At 36.4% G+C, this 21,936-nt stretch overlaps 2 long non-coding RNA genes, 1 other non-coding gene and 2 pseudogenes across 7 annotated transcripts in view; 3 read left to right on the top strand and 2 right to left on the bottom strand.

Annotated features, from left to right (window-relative positions):
* Nucleotides 1-21,936, top strand: part of LOC143648503 (uncharacterized) — a 173,849-nt gene that overhangs the window by 14,750 nt on the left and 137,163 nt on the right. The window lies entirely within an intron of this gene.
* Nucleotides 1,323-6,166, bottom strand: LOC143648504 (uncharacterized). The gene is made up of 3 exons (XR_013158576.1): nucleotides 6,114-6,166; nucleotides 5,625-5,809; nucleotides 1,323-1,941 (listed from the first exon to the last, which is right to left on the bottom strand). It is a non-coding gene; the product is annotated as an uncharacterized LOC143648504 (long non-coding RNA).
* Nucleotides 5,207-7,041, top strand: LOC143648502 (eukaryotic translation initiation factor 2D-like; annotated as a pseudogene). Its single transcript, XR_013158571.1, has 2 exons — nucleotides 5,207-5,839; nucleotides 6,503-7,041. The product of XR_013158571.1 is annotated as a eukaryotic translation initiation factor 2D-like (transcript).
* Nucleotides 7,342-8,500, top strand: LOC143648857 (eukaryotic translation initiation factor 2D pseudogene; annotated as a pseudogene).
* On the bottom strand, nucleotides 16,048-16,154 carry LOC143648956 (U6 spliceosomal RNA). Its single transcript, XR_013158851.1, has one exon. It is a non-coding gene; the product is annotated as a U6 spliceosomal RNA (small nuclear RNA).

Genomic DNA, 21,936 nt, shown 5'->3' with positions numbered 1-21,936 from the left:
CTGTGAAAATCTGATTACAGTATGATAGTATAGGATAATCATTTTAATTTGACATTGTAATAGTAAAATTACAGAAATGTTTTAGGGCATCTATGCTCCAATCCAGTGGTTGGGAAACTTTTTCTTAAAGAGTCAGAAAATAAATAGCTCAGGCTTTGTAGACCGAGAGGTAAAATACAGGATATACTGTTGGCATTTATATAATGTTTTCTAATGCAACCATTTAAAATTCTAAATAACATTCATGTTTCATGAGCCATAAAAAGTAAATAAAAATAAAAACATTTTGTGGGCTAAATTTGGTATACTTCAGAAGATATATGAATTCTGGCTGACAACTTCAACTTCATTTTCTTATTAAGTTCCTATTGAGAATAGCTGTGTCTACAGGATAGCTTTAGGACCAACTGGACAGCCTTATGCAGTGGGAACATGTGCCTCTTGCTTTTTTCCCCAGTCAACCTGGTGTTTTCAGCTCACCATGATACAACACTACATTGTCTCCTACCACCCTCAATACTTTCGTCTCAGCCTCCTTACATTCATCTATGCATCTTTCCTAGATTTAGGAAAAATTAATAAAATTAATATGGAAGTGACTCAAAGTTTGGAAATACTGAAATAAATATCATGACTAAATTTAACATAGAAAAGTTAAAAATATGGAATTTTGAAAGCAAGTGGAAATTAGTGGTGTTAAGCTGAGTGACAAGCATACTAAGTGGTTAATTCCTGAGAAAGCTTACTTGAGCTGCATTAACTGCTGCTCAAATAAATGTATTAGAATCTTTCAGAATGGTCTGCTTTAAAGAAAATTAACCGCAATTATTGTGTTTATTGCTTTCAGGTTAGATATTAAAATAGATTTCATAAGAATATATTTCCCCTGGTACATTCGCAAGTCTTTGGATATTTTCAAGTGACTTTCTGTAAAATGATGAAATTGATTCTTATACTGGCAAAATGTACTAATTCTCTATTTCTGAAAACTATGCTTTTTGGTCATTTGATATTGCACAGTCTATGAACATGACACTTAAGGGGTTCAGCTATTAAAATGCACAAAGAATTATTCTCATTTGTAGATGGAGAGTTCATGGGATGTGAAGTAAAGTTGAATTAAATGTGCACAGCTAAAATTTTACAAGTTACCACACAAAGGAAAGAAGCAGGAAGGTCAGAGTAGAGATCAGTAGGTCTAGAAAGTGAACTTGAGGGCATTCCTGACAAAATTTTTGGATTTAACTGCCCTTAAGTTCCTGCATATAACACAGATTATTAGAAACAAGAAGAGGAGGACATCAAACTGTATGAATGGATAATTAAAGAATGTGACATTTTAATGATCAATGTTTAGGAAAAATATTCAATTTCACTAACAAACAAGGGAGCACAAATTAAAACAACAAGATGCCATTTTCTGTCCAAAGTATTGACAAACGTTGAGGAGATGAATAACACGTTGGTGTGGCAATTGGTGGAGAAATGAATGCTGCCATAAATTTATGAATCTGTAAATTACTGAACACTTTGGGAAGGTCATTTGACACTAATTTTTTAAAAAAAGTTATACTCTTTTTATCACATAAGATTCCATTGGTAGCAGGTGAGAAAAAAATAGTTCAAATTGGCTGAATTCCTTATGGGAATTCATTGGCTTATGAAATTGAAAATCAAGAGTTTCAGGTTCAGCTTGTTCGAGAACCTAAACAATGTCAGTAGTGGTCAATTTATTTCTTACTCTTTCTCTCTCACTTTTATCTCAATCTTCGATATTGATTCAATCCCCTGATAGATATAACATCTCTGGTACTTATATCCTGGAAGATTCATGAATGCAAAAGAAAGAATGCCTGCATTTGGTTCCATAAGTCTCAGCCAAAATCTCATAGGATCATATTAATCTGATGGGTTCCCATGTCCATATTTTAGCTTCTGTGGCTGGAAAAATAAGAATGTCTGAGTTGAAAGTTCAGAGTACATGGCACCTTTGAATATAAGCAGCATCAGACCAACCAGAAATGCATGAACTTTGAAATAAATAGCCCCCCCTAGGAAAACAATTGAGTTGTGGTTATCAAAAAGTTGAATAAATGATTTTCTAAAAAAACAAAAAATAAAAGGAAATTTCTCCGTACCCTTCCTTTGTGTAGCAATCACACCTTTGAATGTTATTTGACAGCGTTTAAAAATGCATGAACAGGATTGTTAGTAACAATTTTATTTCAAATAGAAAAGGAAAACAGACCAGCTAGAATAACACAGTTGATTGACTTTGGGTACTCGGGAAGTGATCCAGGTAGTTTAATAAAATATGAGTCTTTCAAGATATATTGTCAAGTAAGGAAAAGTAAAATGTAGGGTAATGTAAAGAGTTAGGCCCATCTATTTCCTAACAAAAAATAAAAGCACATATTTAAATGTATGCATCTTTATATGCTTTCATAAACAAAAGAAAAACCCTTGATTGATGCATATCATGGGAGGAGATGAGAAAAATTATACTATAGTTCCACTTTTTGATTTATTTAAGGTTTATCTGACATGAAGTGCAGGCAAAATATTTCAAACTGACTAAATCTAAGAATGGAACTTGTGAATCTGAAAGGCTGAAGGCTTTAGGTACAATTCGATCCATTCATAAGTGTCAATAGGGCACTCCCTGTGTGGTTGCACCATCCCTACCAGTATAGCAATTCTAGCATTTATAACATGGAGGTTTTTCATTTTATAAATATGAGAGGAGTTCATTATTTTTAATTTTGATAGCCCTGTATTTTTAAAATTGCACATTGAGAAAATGTTATCTTACATAATATAAAAAAAATTAAAGTATAAAATTAAAATATATCAGAACTAGAATGCATGTTACCAGTGGCCAAGTGAGAGTGGAGAAGGGGGCGTCAATGCCTATTTGGTATATTTTTGTTTGTAGAGATGGAAAAATTTTGTGAATAAAAGTTAGAGATCGTGACACAGCATTGTGAATGTAATTAACACACCCTGAATTGTATATTTGAAAAGAGAAAATTGGAAATTTTAGGCTGTATATGTTACCAGAATAAAAATTAAAAAAAGATAATAACATATTTTATTATTAATAAAACTGTATAATGCAAAATTGAACCCTAATGTCCACTACGGACACAGTTAATAGTACAGTAATGAGAATGTTGTCATTGGTTGTAACACGGGTGCACATTAACCCAAAACGTTGGTAGGGAAAACTGTGGGCAGGGGTGTGGAATTTCTGCATGATTACTTTGTAAACCTACAACTGCTCTACTTTTTTAAAATATGAAAGAATATTGAAATAAATTAAAGGACCAGACAAGAATGGATGCTGAATCTGAAGCGTTTATGAAAATGTAGTAGGGGCATCGATTTATATATTTAAGTTCAGTTACAGTTAAGTGGAGAAAGTCCAAGTAATTAGCTTTGGGAAGGTCTGGTAGCTGGTATTTATGGTCCAGGGGCAGAAAACATAGCCCCTGAGGTTGAAGAGGAATATCTTCCATGGTCCTAATGTGGCCAGAAGGCTTCCATAGAATAAATGCCTTTCTTGTTGTCTTTGGTTACGTCTGTCTTTAAGTGGTTGTACTTTTGATTATCCTCACTATTTACCTCACTATTATTACCTCACTATTGAAATCAAGTAAAAGTTAGGAAATATAAGGGAAGCCAGATTCAACCAAAGATTGTCTTAAAGTTATAGAAACTACTAACACTAGTTGTTTTACATGAAGTGGGTATTCTGTGGCTGGGTGGCTTTTTGCTGCAACAACACAGTGATGAAGGGATCATTCAGAAGTATGGGTTTGACTCTTGCCTTTATATTTACTAGTCATGGGTGTGATATATCAAAATGGATGTGCCAGTGTGATGGCTAAGTTCACGTGTCAACTTGGCTAGGTTACAGTGTCCATTTGTTTGGTCAAGTAAGTACTGCCCTGAGTTATTGTGAGGATATTTTCTGGATTTAAATCATCAGTCAGTTGATCACATCTAAGGCTGGTTATATCTCAAATCAACAGAGGAAATTGCCTTCAGCAATGAGAGAAGTCTCATCTAATCAGTTGAAAACCTTAAAGGGTGAACTGATTATTTCAGCAGCCAGAAAAAAAGAATTTCTATCTCTACTTCCAACAGGCAGGTTCTGCTGAGGAATTCGTAAAACCTTTCATTGGTGTGTCTTAGCTTGTGGCGTGGACAAGTCCCCAGCTTGTGGCGTGTCCTACAGAATTTGGACTTATCATTCACCACAGTCATGAGAGACAACTCTTATAATCAATTTCATAATATTTGCTTTATATATACATATATACTTGTGTGCATGTGTATATATATCCTGCTGGCTCCATTTCTCTGGAGAACCCTAATACAGCCAGTTATCAATTTACTGGCTCTCAGCTACAACACTTCCTCTTTGCTCTACTTTTCAATATTGAAGCTGGACTGCACTTTCCTGTTACACCTGGGACAGTGTTAAGCTTTACCTGGAGAAGACAGTGGAGAGACACCTCAAGATAAATGAGAGAAAAGAGCTTTTTTCCCTGGTTCTAGTGTGATTTACCTCTTGCTCCTATGTCACGATGCAGAAAACAGTGGCTTACCCTCTCATGAGTTTGCCAGCATCTCAGTGAGTGACTTGCTGCATCCTAGTTTCTCTTCCACAACAACCTGCTGCTCAGCTTCCTACTCCCCGGCCTTGGCCTGCTAGCAGCTGCAGCCCAACTCTGACTCTACCCCTTTAGAGAGTTTCTCTGTCACCCAATGGGCTGCAGCCACAACTTCAATATTGTCTGAATCTCAGCCTTTGTGAACCCTTTTCCAGATTGTTCTTTCAAAGCCTTAGAGGTGGTAGCTGTTCCTTGCTTTTGCTACTTCTGTGTTATTCAGAGTTTTCTCTTACCCCTTGTAGCAATTAACCATGTTTTTCAATTAATAATTCTTTTTATTCAAATTTCACTGTTTAAATTACTAATAAGCTTTCTGTCTTCTGAACTGACCCTGACCAATACTGAAGGATAATAAAAACATCTTCTTTTTAAGTGTAGTTGAGAGGTTTAAATAAAATATGAAGTGCTCAATAAATATTGGCTATTATTTTCACCATTATTATTTAATAGCAATTATGCTGATGTTTAGAAAATTAAGAACAATGAAATATTTCTTTCTGATATTAAATCTTTTCTCTTACTTCTCGTTATCTTTTCTTCCTTTCCTTTCTCCATTATTTGGGGTCAGTAACGTGGCAAGATGATGGGTTTGAAATGTGTAGCTATATAACTGCTTACATTGCCAGCAGAGCGAGAGTAAGGTTGGGGGATCCGTGATGAAAAGAACCAAGATAAAAACCTATTTATAAATCACATTCTTAGAAGGAAATAGGAGAAACATACAAAATGGTATCCTATGTTAAAGGAGGACTTATAAAGTTAATATTTGCAAAGAAATGGACAGGATGCAGGGAAACCAATAAGAATAATACCATACCCAGAGGCTAATATCAGCAGATCTGTTACCACTTCTAGGCCAGCATGGATGGGTGTGGGGAGGCGTGAGTTACAGGAACCCAGAAGGAAAGAATAGTGTAATAGATTTTCCTTGAGAGAGGTACTGACCTTAAGTTAAGGGACAGCGTGAATACAATCTGACTCTGCAGAGATGAAACTGAGAGGAAAAGCTCTATAATCTCTCCCTTTTCTCATCCTCTGATCACCTGCTGAGTCTTCCCATTGACCAAAGTTGACAGGAAGCCAGCAGAATTTAAGGGAGCCTATTGATGTAATCCAACCAAGTCAACCTCCTGGGACAAAGAACAGGTTGGGGAATGACGGTGAGTGGATTTTGGGGTACATAAGACACCCAGTCAACCAATTTAACATAAAAATGAAACTTCTAACCAGGTTTTTTGGCACCATAATAATTAGGAAGTGGAATGAAGGGTGTCTGAAAAGAAATTAAAGCTAATTTTTTACATTTCTTAGACACTTGAAACTCGCTAACCTACTTTAGACCCAAATGATATAGGTACATTTCTATTGTATGAATTAAATTTAAGAATAAAGAGGCAGCGGCAAAACAGTGGCACCTGAGGAGCAGGATCTAACCTAGGAGTGGACAGAGAAGCTGCTCCATTTTCAGGATCTGACTGGCATAGAATCTATGGACCATTGTCATCCATAGACAATGCTATGGAATGTTGGAACAGCATAACTAGAACACAGAGGTAAAAGAAGATTTATTCTCAGCTTATTTCTTTTTCCCTTGTCTGAGAAATAATTAAATACATGTTTTTCCATATCAAGAATCTTTTCCCGCCTTATATATATTTTTTATAATTGCAAATCTTTAAGTTTTAAAAATAAAGGGGTGAGTTTTCCACTTGGGCCCCTTTCCCAGCTGGGCCCTTGCATGGCTGTCCCAGGGGCTGAGGGCCAGGGAACCACCATGGAAAACTGACAGCCCCCAGCTTCTGTACTCTTCCTCTCTTCCCCAGGCGAGCCCAGCAGACATGCTTGCCAAGGCCTTTTGGATCAAGCCCAACTCTGCCTTGAAGGGATCAGATAGGAGAAAGCTTCGGGCTGATGTGACAGCTGCTTTCCCCACCAATGGAATGGATCTGGGCTAAGTTAGTCCCTGGAAAAGAGGAGCTCAACATTATGATGTTATACGCTCAAAATGCTGAGGCAGTGACCGTGGACGTCAGTGGTGGTAACTCCATCCTATCTGAACTGGAGAAACACCTGCATCCCACAGTTTACACCTTGTGGTCCTATCCTGATCTTCTGCCAACCTTCACAACACGGCCTCTGGCACTTGAGAAGCTGGTGAGGGCAGCAGATTGGATGCTCAGACCAGTGGTGCCCCTGCTGGTCTGCCTCGGGTACAGAAGGGCGATGTCTCTGCCATTGTCTTTGGGGGAACGGAAACCCTGTTGCACTTGGAGTTGCTGTCATGTCCACAGCTGAGATGCTGACTTCAGGCCTGAAGGGAAGGGGCTTCTCTGTGCTCCACACTTACCAGTATCACTTGTAGTGATCTGGAGACCAGGCCTCTCCACGCTCCATTGCTCCATTGGCCTGGGATCCCCCAGATTTCAGTGAAGAGAAGGGTTCCAACCAGGTGGACCCTACCCTACAGTAAATATGAGGCACTGGGCCTGCCGGGCAAGGAGGACAGTGGGGGCATTCACAGGTGTGTAAGAAGTCCCTGCTAAAAGTCTCAGAAGATGCTAGTATAGGGGACTTGAACCAAGATACCCTGGACAGCAAAACCCCTCAAAACAAATGGACAAGGACAGACAATGGTGGCTCAGTGGACGAATTCTTGCCTGCCATGACAGAGACCCAGTTCAACTCCCAGTTGCCTGCCTATGTTAAAAAAAAAAAGAAAAAGGAAAAAATGAACGTGCTGTTACAACAATGCTTCTTGCATGCTTTGGAGTGCTAGGTCAAAAAAACTGCCCTCACCTTACTCACCAGCACTTTCCTTGGCAGCCACACGTTCTCCTGCTGCCCTGAAGGCTGACAAATGGACATAAAAAAGTCAAGCTTCAAAAAACTCTTTAAGTTCCTACAGCAAATGGAGCAGGAGCAGATCATACAAGTGAAAGAGCTGAGCAAAGGAGCGGAGAAACTTATGGCTGTGGACTGGAAACATCTGAGAACCACATCTTTCATCATACCTGAGCCCTTTCCAACCTCGCAGACTACCCAGGAGGGTAGTAGGGGGCAGCCCTATCACTCTCCAGATATAAAATCCCTCTACTGTGTCCCAGACAACATGACTCCGCTCTTCCAGGAGTCTGAACACAAGAAGGGGAGTGTTCTCAAGGTCACTGAGGTCCAAACCCTCATCATTAACTATGCCAGGAAAAATGACCTGGCTGATGAAGATAGCAAAATCCTAGTGACACTGGATCCCATCCTTTGTGACTACATGTTAGAGAAAAATGAACAGCACGTAGTCCTGAAGTTTCCATGGGATGGTCTCCTGACCAGATGTTTGGAAAAATTGTAGCTTATCTGTTAAGTGACCTTTCTTGAACAAGAGCCCGTTGTGGAGAAAGGGAAAGTCTGTCCAATTGACACCACCCTAGCACAGAAAGCTTCTAATGAAAACATGACTGTGGTCCGGAACTTGGAAGTCTATGGTCTGGACCCCTGCTTGGTGGCTGCCATCCTCCAGCAACAATGCCAGGCTAGCACGACTGGCTCTGTTGCCCCCAGATCCATGGACAGCCTGCAGGTCCAGATCCAGAGAAACCAGGTCCACCCATGTGGGCCACCTATTGCTTGAAAAATATCAGCTTCCTCAAAAGCATGTCCAAGGTCTAACAAAGGCCCCCAAGTTTGGTAAGAAAAAAATGATCAATTCTTGTTTCATCTGGTGGAGCCAGTGGAAATGCAAGCTGTGGACTAGCAATTTATATGAGCATTTTCAACTTTTGCAAATAAAATTTATAAATCTTTACCAAAATACATTTTTATCCTAATTTAATAAATTAATAAATAAAAGTGTGGGAAAGGGAGAATATGATCAAAGTTTATAAAATCATAGAAAAAAATGAAGGCAACCAAATCCCTCAGAATAGCTGCTGCTCTCCCCTCCGCCCTTTATTTTTTGTTAATGGCTCTTTGGAAAAACAGTTTTAGCTGCTATAGCTTTTGAACCATTGCTACCATGAGTGAAGCACAAATGCAAATAGCACTTTTCTTGTCATTATATATATATATATATACACACACACACACATTAAAAAAAATTCATGCATTGATGGACAAAGAAAAGTACAGATGATAGGATGAATGGAGAAAAAAAATCATTGAACATTGCAAAAGACAATTGATTGCAAACATTTCTCTACTTATAAAATAATGTCTTTCTATAGACCTATATTATGCACATTTATGCCTAACTTAAGTAATACATATTCTTGAAATATTTAATGCTGTTTATTTTTTCTATCTTCAAAAAACTTATAGCTAAAAAGATATGTGGTACAGATAAAAGAGCCCTTTGCATACTGGGAGAAATCTAGGGTCAGGTTCATTTTTAAAAAAAGAGACTTAAGATATATTAATTCTTGTGTTTGGAAATTTGTATTTTTAAAGGATTTTTGTAATGTGGAGTCTACTGCTCATTCCATTACTAATGCACACTTGAAAAGGAGAAAATCATTCATGTTGTATAAATGACATTAATTTAATCATCCTGCTGATTAAGAAAATGCTCTGAACCATTTTACTTTAGTTAAGTATATTCTAGTTTATCAACCACCTAAGCTCTGAAACAGCTCATAGTCTAAAACTAATGCTGTTCTGTTTGAGGATATTTTGTGTTTGGATTTGTTATCAAGATTTGGAATGCAGCTGGCTTCCCTTTTGAAAATGGTATCTATGCTAACATATATAAATGAGATGCAATAGTCCAAAGGAAGACAAAGGGCCATTAAGGATTAAAAATATTTCTCTAAAAAAAAAAATCATGGCATATAAATTGAGACTCCAGATAACTGAGGGCTAATGGCCTTTCTGTTTACTCAATGTAAGCTGGGCATAGAAAAATCAAAAGAAAGCCTCTAGAGGCACTGTTGGTTTCCATAAAGCGATTGAAAGTTGCAGATTTACGCAAGGGATTCTGTAGGTTGAGTGTTTGGAAAGTAGATTTCTCAGCATGTTCTGGCATGATAAGGGTTTTAAAGCAGATGGATATAATGTGAATATAATTAAACCCTTTTCAGATAATGGTATAATAATACTATGTTCTCAAAGGAGGCAGAACTGCAGCTCAGAGTACATTTCATCCATTTGTACCTATGTGCTGTATTCTATTCCAGGGTTTCATTAGGAATAATTCTCATGCATATCATTCCCAAGACCTCATTTTATTGTTCTGATGTCGCCAGCGCCTTAAAGAAAGATCCCCAGTGTTCAGCAGAAAAGGATAAGAGAGTCAAGGGAATGGAAGGGGCTGGAGCAGATAAATGAAGGGGGAATTCTCAGACAATACCTTTATATACACACTTGTACCACAAAATTTTTTCAGCAAAATGCTTAATATATCAGTGTCTTTGAAGTCTCTTAAGGAGAGTTGAAAAATGAGCATTTAAATATTAATGGGGCCAAGAAATCCCCCAAAACTAATTCGCTTTGGTTCAGAATGATATTCATCCTAGTGCCATTCTTTGTGCTTATTAATCCTCTTCTCACTTCCGCTTACCTGGTTTACCTATGCGTGTGTGTGTGTGTATGTGTGTGTGTGTGTGTGTGTGTGTGTGTGTGTGGCCAGAAAAATAAATTTAGTCAACTTTCTTTTTCACATGTATCAAATTATTTATGCATTGAATAGTTATCTTTACCTTTAAAATTTTCCATAATATTTATGAAACTAATTTGCATATATTCCTATCTTCCTTAATTGAAAACATAGGCAACAGAGCAAAAAGTACTTTAAATTGATTTAAAATTGAGAGAAATTTATATTTGTCTGATGTTAAAGTGGGTGGGAAAAGAAAACTCGTTAGTTGCTTCAATGACTATGAATATCAATCAAGAATGAAGCAGAGAGAAGCCTAGTCAAGGGGGGAGAAAGATGTTATTATTTACACTATAAAATGATAAATAAGTTATATTTGCTTATAAGTTCTAATACAGAATCTGTGAGCTCAGATAAATATAAAAATATGAGCACAACTGGGAAATGGCTGTCATATACATCTTCGTCTCCTTCTCCACACATTTTATTCCTAAATTTCCATCAAGATACTTGGTATATAATGAAAGCTCATATATATTTAATGAATTAAAAATAATTAATGTAAATCAAAACAGGCAGCTAACAACAACAAAAACGATATAGCCAAAAGGAAACAAACAAGCAAATAAACAAAGGAGCTTAATCTAGGAATTATAGTTTGAAAAATAAGCCGAAGCACTCAATATATCCTTGCATCATATCATCATTCAACCTCAAGTCTTGAATCTCTTTATTTATGAAAAGGAAAAAATGCAAAACACCAGAGCTCAGCCTGGTGAAAGAAAAATAAGCCACCTTAAGAATAAGGAAACCTCAGCCCTGCCTTTACCATTTGACCTTAAATAACCCACAGATCAGAGCTGAACTCGATTTCTTCATTAGAAAATTAAAGACAGGACCAGGTCATTACTAATGTTTCATTCTAGACCTAATAGTCAATGGTTCTAAAAGTTAACAAGCAAACTGTATATTACTGTACAGGGAGATAAATAGTCTCAGAAAGAGGAACAGAGTGCTCAGCACTGCTCCTACTGACAGATTTACAAACCCAGAGTGTAATTAAATAGTCCTTTTAGTCTGCACATTAAAAAAGTGAGAATCAACACAGTCAGCTCTTGTGGAACACACAGATACAGAAAGACACACAAATAGTCTCTCAGCTTCTTGCCCCTGCAATCTTCCAGCTTCCTAAGTAGAGGCCATTGAACCACCACTTGTAAATAATCTATTTTTACAAGTCAGCATTTAGGATTGTATCAAGTAAAGGACTATAGACAGGCACCAAATTCTCTTTTCTTTTGAAAGTATTTTGTTTTGTTTTGTTATGATAGAATGATAGAAATCTTGTTTAAATGCTTATCAGTATTGGAAGATTAGAAAGAGATTAATAGATTAACCAGATATTTAAAAATATATTTGAAAAACTGAAAACAGTTGTGGTTGAATTGAAGCAGAATAAGACAATCTGAAATATACAGTGAAGAGGATGTTTATGAAAGGTGGGGGTGATTGTATGAGTGCTCATCAGTCTGTTTAAGAAAAATAAATTTAGAACAGTAAGCTTGGGAGGACTTTTATTCTGAATTTACCCCTCTAAAATCCATTTGTGTCCAGCACTAGGCATTGTTCCAGACTGAGGCTTTGAGTTGAAGGAGGGAGAAGACTCTATACGATGACCTAGGGGAGGACAGAACCTCCCCTTATATCCCAAAGACGCTGTATTAGCAAACATTTCTCTCGAGTCTAACCTATAGATTTCAATTCATAAGAAAAAACGTCCACAGAAGCACCTAGGACTACCCTGATAAATTTAAATTATATGTAGGAAAAACAGATAGACATTCAAAGGGTAATTGGTTATCTCATAAGCACAGAGAGGGAGCTAAGCATCTTGTTTTATTTTTTAAAAGAAATGTATAATTAAAACAGACAAAATATAACAAATATAAATATCACAATTGAAACATGTAAGCTGTACAGTCAACAGCTAGAAAGTACATTTTAAAAAGAAATATGAAACATTTGGGGAAAAATATACAGTCAATTTAAGCAGATAGAAAAATCAATTAATTAAAAAATGCCCATAAATGACAGACTACGTTTTCTCATGAGACCATAATACATTTAGAGAACTTAAAATAAAATCGGAGCCATCAGACTCTCAACATTAAAACTTCAAACAGGAAGATAATGGAGTAATTTTTTTTTTAATTTTGAGGCAGGAAATAAAAACCTTCTTACTTCAATATTTATATTCCTCATTTAAATGTAAAGTTAAAGCAAGTAGAATTTTCAAGTATTTGAGGTCTCAGAGGTTTATCATACAATTATCCATTTGAAATCATGATTACCAGAAGTATATCAGTAAAAGAAAAAAATTAGAAGAATTCTAAAGCATAAAGAAAATAAGAATAAGAAATCACTTTTTAAATAAAAGCAATTGCAGCTATATATCCTTATGCACCTGTGCAAATATGTGTGTGTGTGTGTGTATTCTTTTTTTCGTAATAATTAAAATTCTAACAGAATATCCCAAGAAAGTGGAGTAAGCAGGGCAGGGAGTGCAGACAGCAGACATAGTTGGGAACTTAAGATGTTCATAGATAAGTCAGCTTAGGCGTGGGTGTTAATTACTCCCATCACAAATTCAATACTTGCTATTGTGTGCTCACTATATGTCAGGCACTACTGGGAGGACCTGAGGATGGAACTCTAGTGGAGTTTAGAGGCAGGTGAAAAAGAAGTAAATGAATGGATCTATAATAAGTCAAATGGTGGTTACATGTTAAGAAGAAAAATTAAGGACGATCGAAAGATAGGGAGTACAGGGAAAAGAGAACTGAAGAAAATAAGAAACTACGTGGGTCATGTGGATTTGGAGGAAAGAGTGTTCCAGCAGACGTGATAGAAAGGATAAAAGCACTGATTTTCTAAAACGTTGGTATATTTAAAGAATAGCAGGGAGGCCAGTGTGGAAGGAGCAGAGAGATCCAGAGGAAGAGGGGAGAAATTGAGTTAAAGGTAAGCCAGATAATATAAAGCCTTATAAGTTGTATTACTTGGGGGCTTGCCTATATGCACACACACACATATGTATGCATGCAAACACACACACACACACATGACCATGGGGGCTGGAAATTTTAAACTCTATATAACAGGCTGTAAGCTGGAAACTCTGATAAGGTGAAGTTGAATTCCCCAGGGGAAAGAGTCTAGCTGAAGTAGAGACAGAAATTCTTTCTGACTCTGAGATCCTCAGCTATGGTTTTTAAGTCTACCAACTGATTGGTACCACATAACAGAGGGCAGTCTCCACTACTGACTATAAAGGCAATGAGCTTAGATGCAACCACCTGACTATGGTAACACATCTACGAAATACCCTCCTAGTAACAATATGGCCAGTTCTTGTCTTGATCCATAAGGTAGACAAGTTGCTACATGAAATTAACAACCAACATTGTTGCAAATATTTTCTCTTTTTTGAGAAAGATATTGGAAACCAATGGAAAAACTTGAGCAGAAGAGTGACATATCAGTATTAGATTTTAAAACAACCACTTGATTCAAGATTTCTGGCTATTCATTTCTTACTTCTTCCCACTAAGCACAATTATAAACCCTTTAAACATTACAAGAGACAACCAAGGAAGAGGTGTGAAAGTTGGTAAGAAGGAGGAGAGATCATTTGTACCTCCAAGACTGAAGGAACAGCACAGCAGCCTGGTAACCTAGCGTCTTGTTTCCCCTACCCAACAGAAGGTGAGCCAGACTCTGCATTTCTTTATTTCAAACCTGTCAAAAGAAAAAAGCCCGGATGGACTCATTCCTCTGCAGATAGAATGGGAGTATCTCTAGCCACATTGAATGAGCCCAACCCTACTGGCAAAGAGAATCTTCTGGGAGTGCCACTAAAAACAAGTGGTGGGGGAAAATACTCTCCTTACCTGCCACACCTGAGACTCCTTTTTTTCATGGAGAGATACTAAGGTGGATGGGCATTGGTTTCCTGGACTGGGCCACATGTGTAGTTGTATCCTACCATAGGAGGGATACAACTACACATGTGGCCCAGTCCAGGAAACCAATGGGTCAGATACTTTCCTCCTTGCCTTGAAACAGCAAGACAGACAGGCAGGAGAGGGAAAAAAAGGATGAAATTACAGCTAGCCTGATCCAGAAAGCTTTTATTCTCAGTTTCAAGCCTCTTCTTTACTGTCTGGAGACACTGAGATGGGTAGGTAGGAGAGTAAAATGTCACTCAGTCTCAGGAATCAGCCTGGTTTAGTATCTGCCTCTTCCCTGTGAGCCTGAGATGCTCCTCCTTCCATCAGACACACAGGCTAGGGTGCAAGAACTGGCAAAGGGAAACTGGTCACAGCAAGCTGAACTGAATTGAAAAACATCGTAAGAGAAAATTTTAAAATAATAAAAAAATAACATGCTGAGTGAACACAATAATTGAATGGAGAAGGCAGAGGCTAGAATCAGTGAACTTAAAGACAGAGCAATGTAATTTTCCCACCCTGAACAACAGAGAAAAAATAATCTCAGCAAAGCAATGTAAACAGTGTCTCAGGAACCTGTGATGCAGTAAAAAGATGTCTAAAATTTGTATCTTCAATGTCTCAGATACTAAAAGTCACAAAATTCCATTGAAAAAGACAAAGGAGACCTAAATATATGGAGAGATAAACCATGTTTGTGCATAAGAATACTCAATATAATAAAGATGTGAATTCTTCCCAAATATTTAGAGCAAGAACCATCACTATCAAAGTCCCAGGAAGATTTTTGTATACCTAGACAAAATGTTATCTAAAATATATATAGAAAAGCACAAGCCCTTGAAGAGATAAAGTAATCTTGACCAAGGATATCATGAGAAAAACTATCAAATATTAAGACTTAATAATACCTAGAGTAATGAAAATAGTATGGTATTGGTGGAGGAATAGACACATAGATACATGGTATAAAACAGAGAATCTAGATGTAGACCCACAAAGCTATCTGCAATAGAATTTTTAAAAAAATTCTATTTTGAAATGTACTCAAAATTATAGGACAGACACAAAAATAATGCAAACCCCACAGATAGAACTCCAGTACACCTTTAGTCCCTTACATACTTAGATCTACGAATTTTAACTTAAGAATGACTTGCCATATCATTCTTTCTATGAATTCATCTATCTGTCTGTATATTTGCCAATCCATTTACTGAACACTTGAGTGTAGGTTGCATACATCATCCTTCTTGAACACTTAATACTGCCATGTACATTTCTAAAAACCGGGATATTCTTTTGTAACCACTTTTAGAGTTATCAAGTGCAAGAAACTTGAATTGATATAGAACTTACAGTCTGTTCCATTTTTTTCATATATCATAATAATGTTCCTTTGAGACTTTTTCTCCCCCCTTGCTTGATCCCACCCAGGATTATGTATTGTACTTAATTGTCATCGGATCTTTAGCCATATTTTTTTTTCAAATTTTGGATACATATATACAATATAAACTTTCCCATCTCAACCACTCCAAAACATATAATTCAATGAGATTAATCAATTCACAACTGTGGTATCCTCACCACCTTCCATTACTATAACTTCCCCACTTGCCAAACTAAAATTCAATACCTGATATGCATTAACTCTTCATTTCCTCTGCTCCCCATGCCTGGCAATGTTTACTTTAATTTTTACATCTATGAGCTTACCTATTCTCCAATATTTCCACTATAGTTACCATGTGGCTTAAATTTTTTTTTCTAAAATAATATGGAAGGCTTCACAAATTTGTATGCCATCCTGGTGCAGGGGCCATGCTAATCTTTTCTGCATCATTCCAATTTTAGCATATGTGCTGCCGAAGTGAGCACAACTGTGTGGCTTAAGTTTAACATCCTAAAACTTAACAGTCATGTTTGCTTTGATACCAAATTCAATAGTGTACAAAAACTGTGTTCCTGTATTTTTCCGTCTTCCTACCTTTATGTAGTTCTTCTCTCACATTATATGTTTATACACTGAATCCAGCACCACTGATTTATCATTAAATTTTATGTATTTGCTTTTTAAATCTTGTAGGAAGTAAAGATTGGAGTTACAAAAACATGTACATATTTGTACAAAAATATGATACATACAAAAATATGATAGTAATGATATTCATACATATACATGTTAATGTCCTCACTGAAGATCTTTATTTCTACATGCAGCTTTGATCTACTGTTTATTGTTCTTTCTTTACAATGTGCATAGCTTTCTTTAGCCTCTCTTGTAGTGCCAGTCTAGAGGTGAGGAACTCCCTCAGCTATTATTTATTTGTAAATGTCTTAGTCTCTCCCTCATTTTTCTAGATATTTCTATATTCTTGGTGACAATATTTTTCTTTTGGTACTTTAAATGTGTCATCCCACTTCCCTTTTAGCTCCATGGTTTCTGATAAGAAATCAGCACCTAATCTTATTGAGAGTCCCTTATGTGAAACACTGTATCTGTCTTGGAGCTTTCAGATTTATCTTAATCTTTGCCTTCAACAGTCTGATTAAAATATGCCACGATGTGGGTCAATTTGGATTCATTCTGTTTGGAGTTTGTTGAGCATTTTGGATGTGCATATTCATGTGTTACATTAAATTTTGGAAGTTTTCAGCTATTATATCTGAATATTCGCCCTACCCCTTTCCCTATTATTTCTTCACTGGAACTCCCATAATGCATACATTGGTATGCTACATGGTGTCCCACAGTTTCCTTGAAATTTTTTCACTTTTCTTCATACTTTCTTCTTTCTGTTCTCAGACTTAATAATTTCAACTATCTTATCAAGTTCACTGATTCTTTCTTCTGCCAGCTCCAATCTTCTGTGAACCTCTCTAGGAAATTTTAAACTTGTTACTGTGTTCTTCAACTCTTCTAGATTCCTTTGCAAAATTTCTCTCTATTGAAATTCTGTTTGTATTCATATATTGATTTTCTGATTTCCTGTGTCCATGTTTTCCTTTATTTCTTTAAATATATTTAGGACCATTTTTTAAAAGTCTTTGTCTGGTGTGTCCCAGATCTGGTCCTCATCATTGATGGTTTCCAATGCTTTAGTCTTCTCCTTTGCCTGGGTCATCATTTCCTGTTTCTTTGTATATTTTCTAACCTTTCCTTGACACCTATAAATTTTAATATTTTAACACATTGTCACTGAAATTTAGACTCTACAGTATCTGTTCTTTAAGCTTGTATTCAGCTAGTGTTATGATCAAATTTGCAATGAATGCTAGGAGCTAACAAAAGAAGAAGGAGGTGGAAGGAGAAGGAGAAGGAGAAGGAGAAGGAGAAGGAGAAGGAGGAGAAAAGAAGAAGAAAACATGCTTTACCAAATTTGAATTTTGCAGGTTGACCTGTGCAAATTCTGTCTTTCAGTGCTTATTGATATAGTGGGTTGTATGACACCAGTCACCAGGCCAAAGTTTAGGGTCCTCCCTAAACCTTTCTGTGCATTGACTTCTCAGAGGCATGCTTGTGCGGCCCTAGGAATTCCTCCATTTAAATAGTTACAAATGCCTTTCTTTCCTAGGAAACAATTTCCTTATGATCCTGGACACTGCAATATATGTCCTATAGCCAGCAATCCCTTGTCTCCAGGTAGAACAACTTGGCTCCTCATGCAGCATTCTGTAAGATACCTTTATGTGCTACTTTCTACATGCAGGACAAGTTCTGAGGTGCGGAGTCTCTCAGACCACCACCAGGCAAATTTGGTCAGACATCCATGCTCCCAATAAGTGCACAAGAGCCCAGAGGAAGCACAGACCAGCTTTACATGAAGCTGGTGAGAAACTAGTCAAGGTGCTATGAGATCCTATTGCATTTAAGAAGATTTTTTCTTGATTTGTCACTCAACCTGTTACTGCAGTCCCTTAACTGTCTTCTGGAGTCCTGAGAAAGATGTTTCTGTAGTCCTTGCTGGTTTCTCAAAATTTCTGTGGAGTGATACAGCCTGGAAGCATTTCAATCCAATATTCTGGTCAGGGAGGAGCCATTTCAATACAATTTTGACAAAAGTAGAAAGGCAGTCAATGAAGGAAGGTGTTAGAGTAATTGGACATTCAGAGGCAAAGAAAAAAATATAAAGAAAATGAATTTCAACTTAAACCTCACCTAATATAATAAAAAAATGAATTCAAAATAGATCACAAACTTCAATATAAATGTAAAATAGTGAAACTTTTAGAAAAAATGAGGAGAAAATCTTCAGAAACTAGGTCTAGGCAAAAAGTTCTTTGACTTGATACCAAAAGCATGATGCATAATAGGGAAAATTGATAAATAAGATCTCATTCAAACTAAAAACTTTGTTCTGTGATAGCCCATGTGAAGAGGATGAAAAGACAATTTACAGACTGAGAGAAAATATTTGCAAACTACATGTCTGACAAAGGATTAGAATCTAGAATATAAATAACCCTCAAAATTCAGCAAAAAATAATAAATAAATAGATAAATAAATAAATAAAATCCCTAACAATCTAATTAGAAAATGTGCAAAAGACATGAACAGACATTTCATCAAAGATGATACAAGATGTCAAATAAGCATTGAAAAAAGATGTTCAACATCATTCATCATTAGGAAAAGGGAAATTAAAACTCAAATGAGGAATCACCTTACACCTATTAGAATGTTAGAATAAAAAGTAGTGGCAATACCAATGTTGGTGAGCCTGAAGTGAAACTGGGTCACTCATCATTGCTGGTGGGAAGGTAAAATATACTGCTACTCTGGAAAATGGTTTCAATGTTTTTTATTAAACTAAACATGCAATTACAATATAACCCAGCAATTTCACCCTTGGATACTTTTCACAGAGAAAGCAAAACTTAAATGCAGAAAAAAAATTGTAAACAAATGTTCATAGAAATTATTGTAATAGCCAAAATCTGGAGCTAGCCAGATGTCCTTCAACAAGTGACAAAACTGTCACATCCATGCCATTAAATACTACCCAGCAATGTAAAAGAAGCAGTGATTGTTGAACACAGCAACTTGTATCAATCTCCACAAAATCATTCTGAGTGAAAAAAAATTCATTTTTTATGTTCATTTTTTATGTTCATTTTTTTATGTTCATTTTTAAAATGAGAACCTTCTAGAAATGGAGGACAGATCAATGTTGCCAGTGGTTAAAGGCATAGTAAAGAGGAAGCCGTGCATATGTTTGTGAAAGGGCAGCATGAGGGATTCTTGTGGTGTTAGAACTATTCAGTTTCTGACTGTGGTGGCAGACACAACAAACCTACACAGGTTATAAAATTGCATAGTTCATAATTGTCTCTCTCTCTTTCACTCTCACACACACTACACACAGACACACACACTCACACACATATTGCAAATAAAGGTGGAGAAATGTGAAAAAGATTGTTGAATTGTATCAATGTCTATAAGCTGATTGTAATATTATAGCATAATTTTACAAAATTTTATCACAAATTGTACAAGTGACAGTTCTATTATTTCTTACAACTATATATGAATCTGTAATTATCTCAATAAGAATTTCAGTTAAGAAATTGAATCACTGTTCTTGAGACAAGGACCAAATCAGCTTCTTTTGAGACAAGGACCAAATGATCGAAACTAGTCAGGAGGCAACTTCAAAAATCCAAATAAGAAATGATTGACATGGGTAAGGATTGCAGTCCTGGTAGTGGTAAGTAGTCAGATTCCCTATATAATTTGAAAGCATGGCTCTAAATTTTTGATGTACAGTCCATACGGGAAGAGAGAGAAAGACATCAAGGATAATGCTAAGTTGCTTTTTTTTAACTTAAGCAGCTGAAAGAAAAAAATTAGGAATTACTAAGATAGGAAAAGCTCTAGAAGTACAAGTTTTAATGGGGGTGAGTATAATGGGTTTAGTTTAAGTTAAATTTGAAATGTCTACTTTATATTTCAAAAGAGGAGCTGAATAGATGAAACTAGAATTCAAGGAATTGATCCTTATTTGGGAATCTTCAGCCTATAAATGATATTTGAAGTCATAATTCTAGTTAAAAGATTGACTGTAGTTAGAAGACTGTTCCAGGGATTGCACCTTAAGATCCTACAATGCCACACAGTTGACGAGCAAATTTAGAAACAACAAAGTAAACTATTTGATACACTATTTGGGAGAGCATGTGATTGTTTTAGTTTGCTAATGCTGCTGGAATGCAATATACCAGAAATGGGCTGGATTTTATGAAGACAATTTATTAAGTTGCAAGTTTACAGTCCAAGACTACAAAAATATCCAAACTGAGGCATCCAGAGAAAGACACCTTAACTCAACAAAGGCCAATGATGTCTGCATCTCCAAATATCTCTATCTGTTTCAGCTCTGAGCTTTCCCCAAAATGGTTCCCACATAATGGGCTCCAGTAAGCAGACTGAGACTTACCTTGAATGAGTGAAGAAACATCAGCATGGAACCCATCTAATCAAAAGGTCCCATCCACAGTTGGGTAGGTCACATCTCCATGGAAATAATTTAATCAAAAAGATCCCACCCACACAATAAGTCTGCTCCCATAGGATTGGATTAGGAATAAGAATATGGCTTTTCTGGGGTGCCCAACAGCCTCAAACCAGCACAGTGATATATATGTATACCATATGATATATCATATGCTATATGATAGAGGTACATCAAAAATCTATTAAAAAATGAACTGCTTAGTACATGGCATTGGTAAAACCAACCTACTCTGTGAAAAAAGCCCAGCTGCCCCTTTATCATACCTGTAAAAATATAATTAAAAGTTTGTATTAAAAATACAAATGAGAATAATTTTATAGTGAATAAAACAAAAAGAATCAATGTAGAAGAGAGTGTGACCTCTTAACGGGGAATTGTCTAAAGGTAAATCCAAATATGGAACTTAAGAAGTGCTGTATTTAACAAAATCAAAATCAATATTGAGGTTTTTTTAGGTTAATTGAAGGACACCAACAAAAAGCTAACAGCTGACAGATTGAAAATATATTTGCAATATTTAAGACTTTAAAAAAGAATATTTTCTAGGCTATGCAAGACATTGCGGCTTAACAGCAAGTAAAAGTCTGCAAATCCAATTAAAAAGTTATGAGGGGGGCTTAGTCAGTTCAACAGAAGAAACTCACATGGCAAAATAATAAGTGAAGAGGTGTTCACATTCATTAATAGTCACAGAAAAGCAGATGAAAAATAATGAGATATGGCTTTCACTTACCAGTTGGGCAAAAAATTAAAATATCAGAACAAAAGTAGTACTACCAAGGATGTGGGAAATTGGAATCTTTGAGAGTTGCTATTGCAGTGTAAACTATTATGGACTTCTGCAGAGAAATTTGGTAGTACTTAACAAAATTATATGTATATACTATGACACAGCAATTCATTGCCTGTGGATATATCCCTGAGAAGCTCACATGCAGGTCCACAAGGGGATATGCACAAGACTGTTCATCACAGTGTGTTTGAGAAAGCACAGCACTTGAGGCAGCTTAGGTGGCTAATGGGTAAGTAAAATGTGGTGACTGCTTAACATTTCACACTGTGCAGAAGTTAGATGCAGTCAACTAGGTGTACATATAGCAAGGAGGATGTGTCTTAAAATTTAATGTGCAATAAAATGTAG

The sequence above is a fragment of the Tamandua tetradactyla genome, chromosome 10 (assembly GCF_023851605.1).
Source record: "Tamandua tetradactyla isolate mTamTet1 chromosome 10, mTamTet1.pri, whole genome shotgun sequence".
NCBI classification, from domain to species: Eukaryota; Metazoa; Chordata; class Mammalia; order Pilosa; family Myrmecophagidae; genus Tamandua; species Tamandua tetradactyla.
Note: the sequence above shows the minus strand (reverse complement) of the source record. Positions and strands in the feature narration are given on the sequence as shown.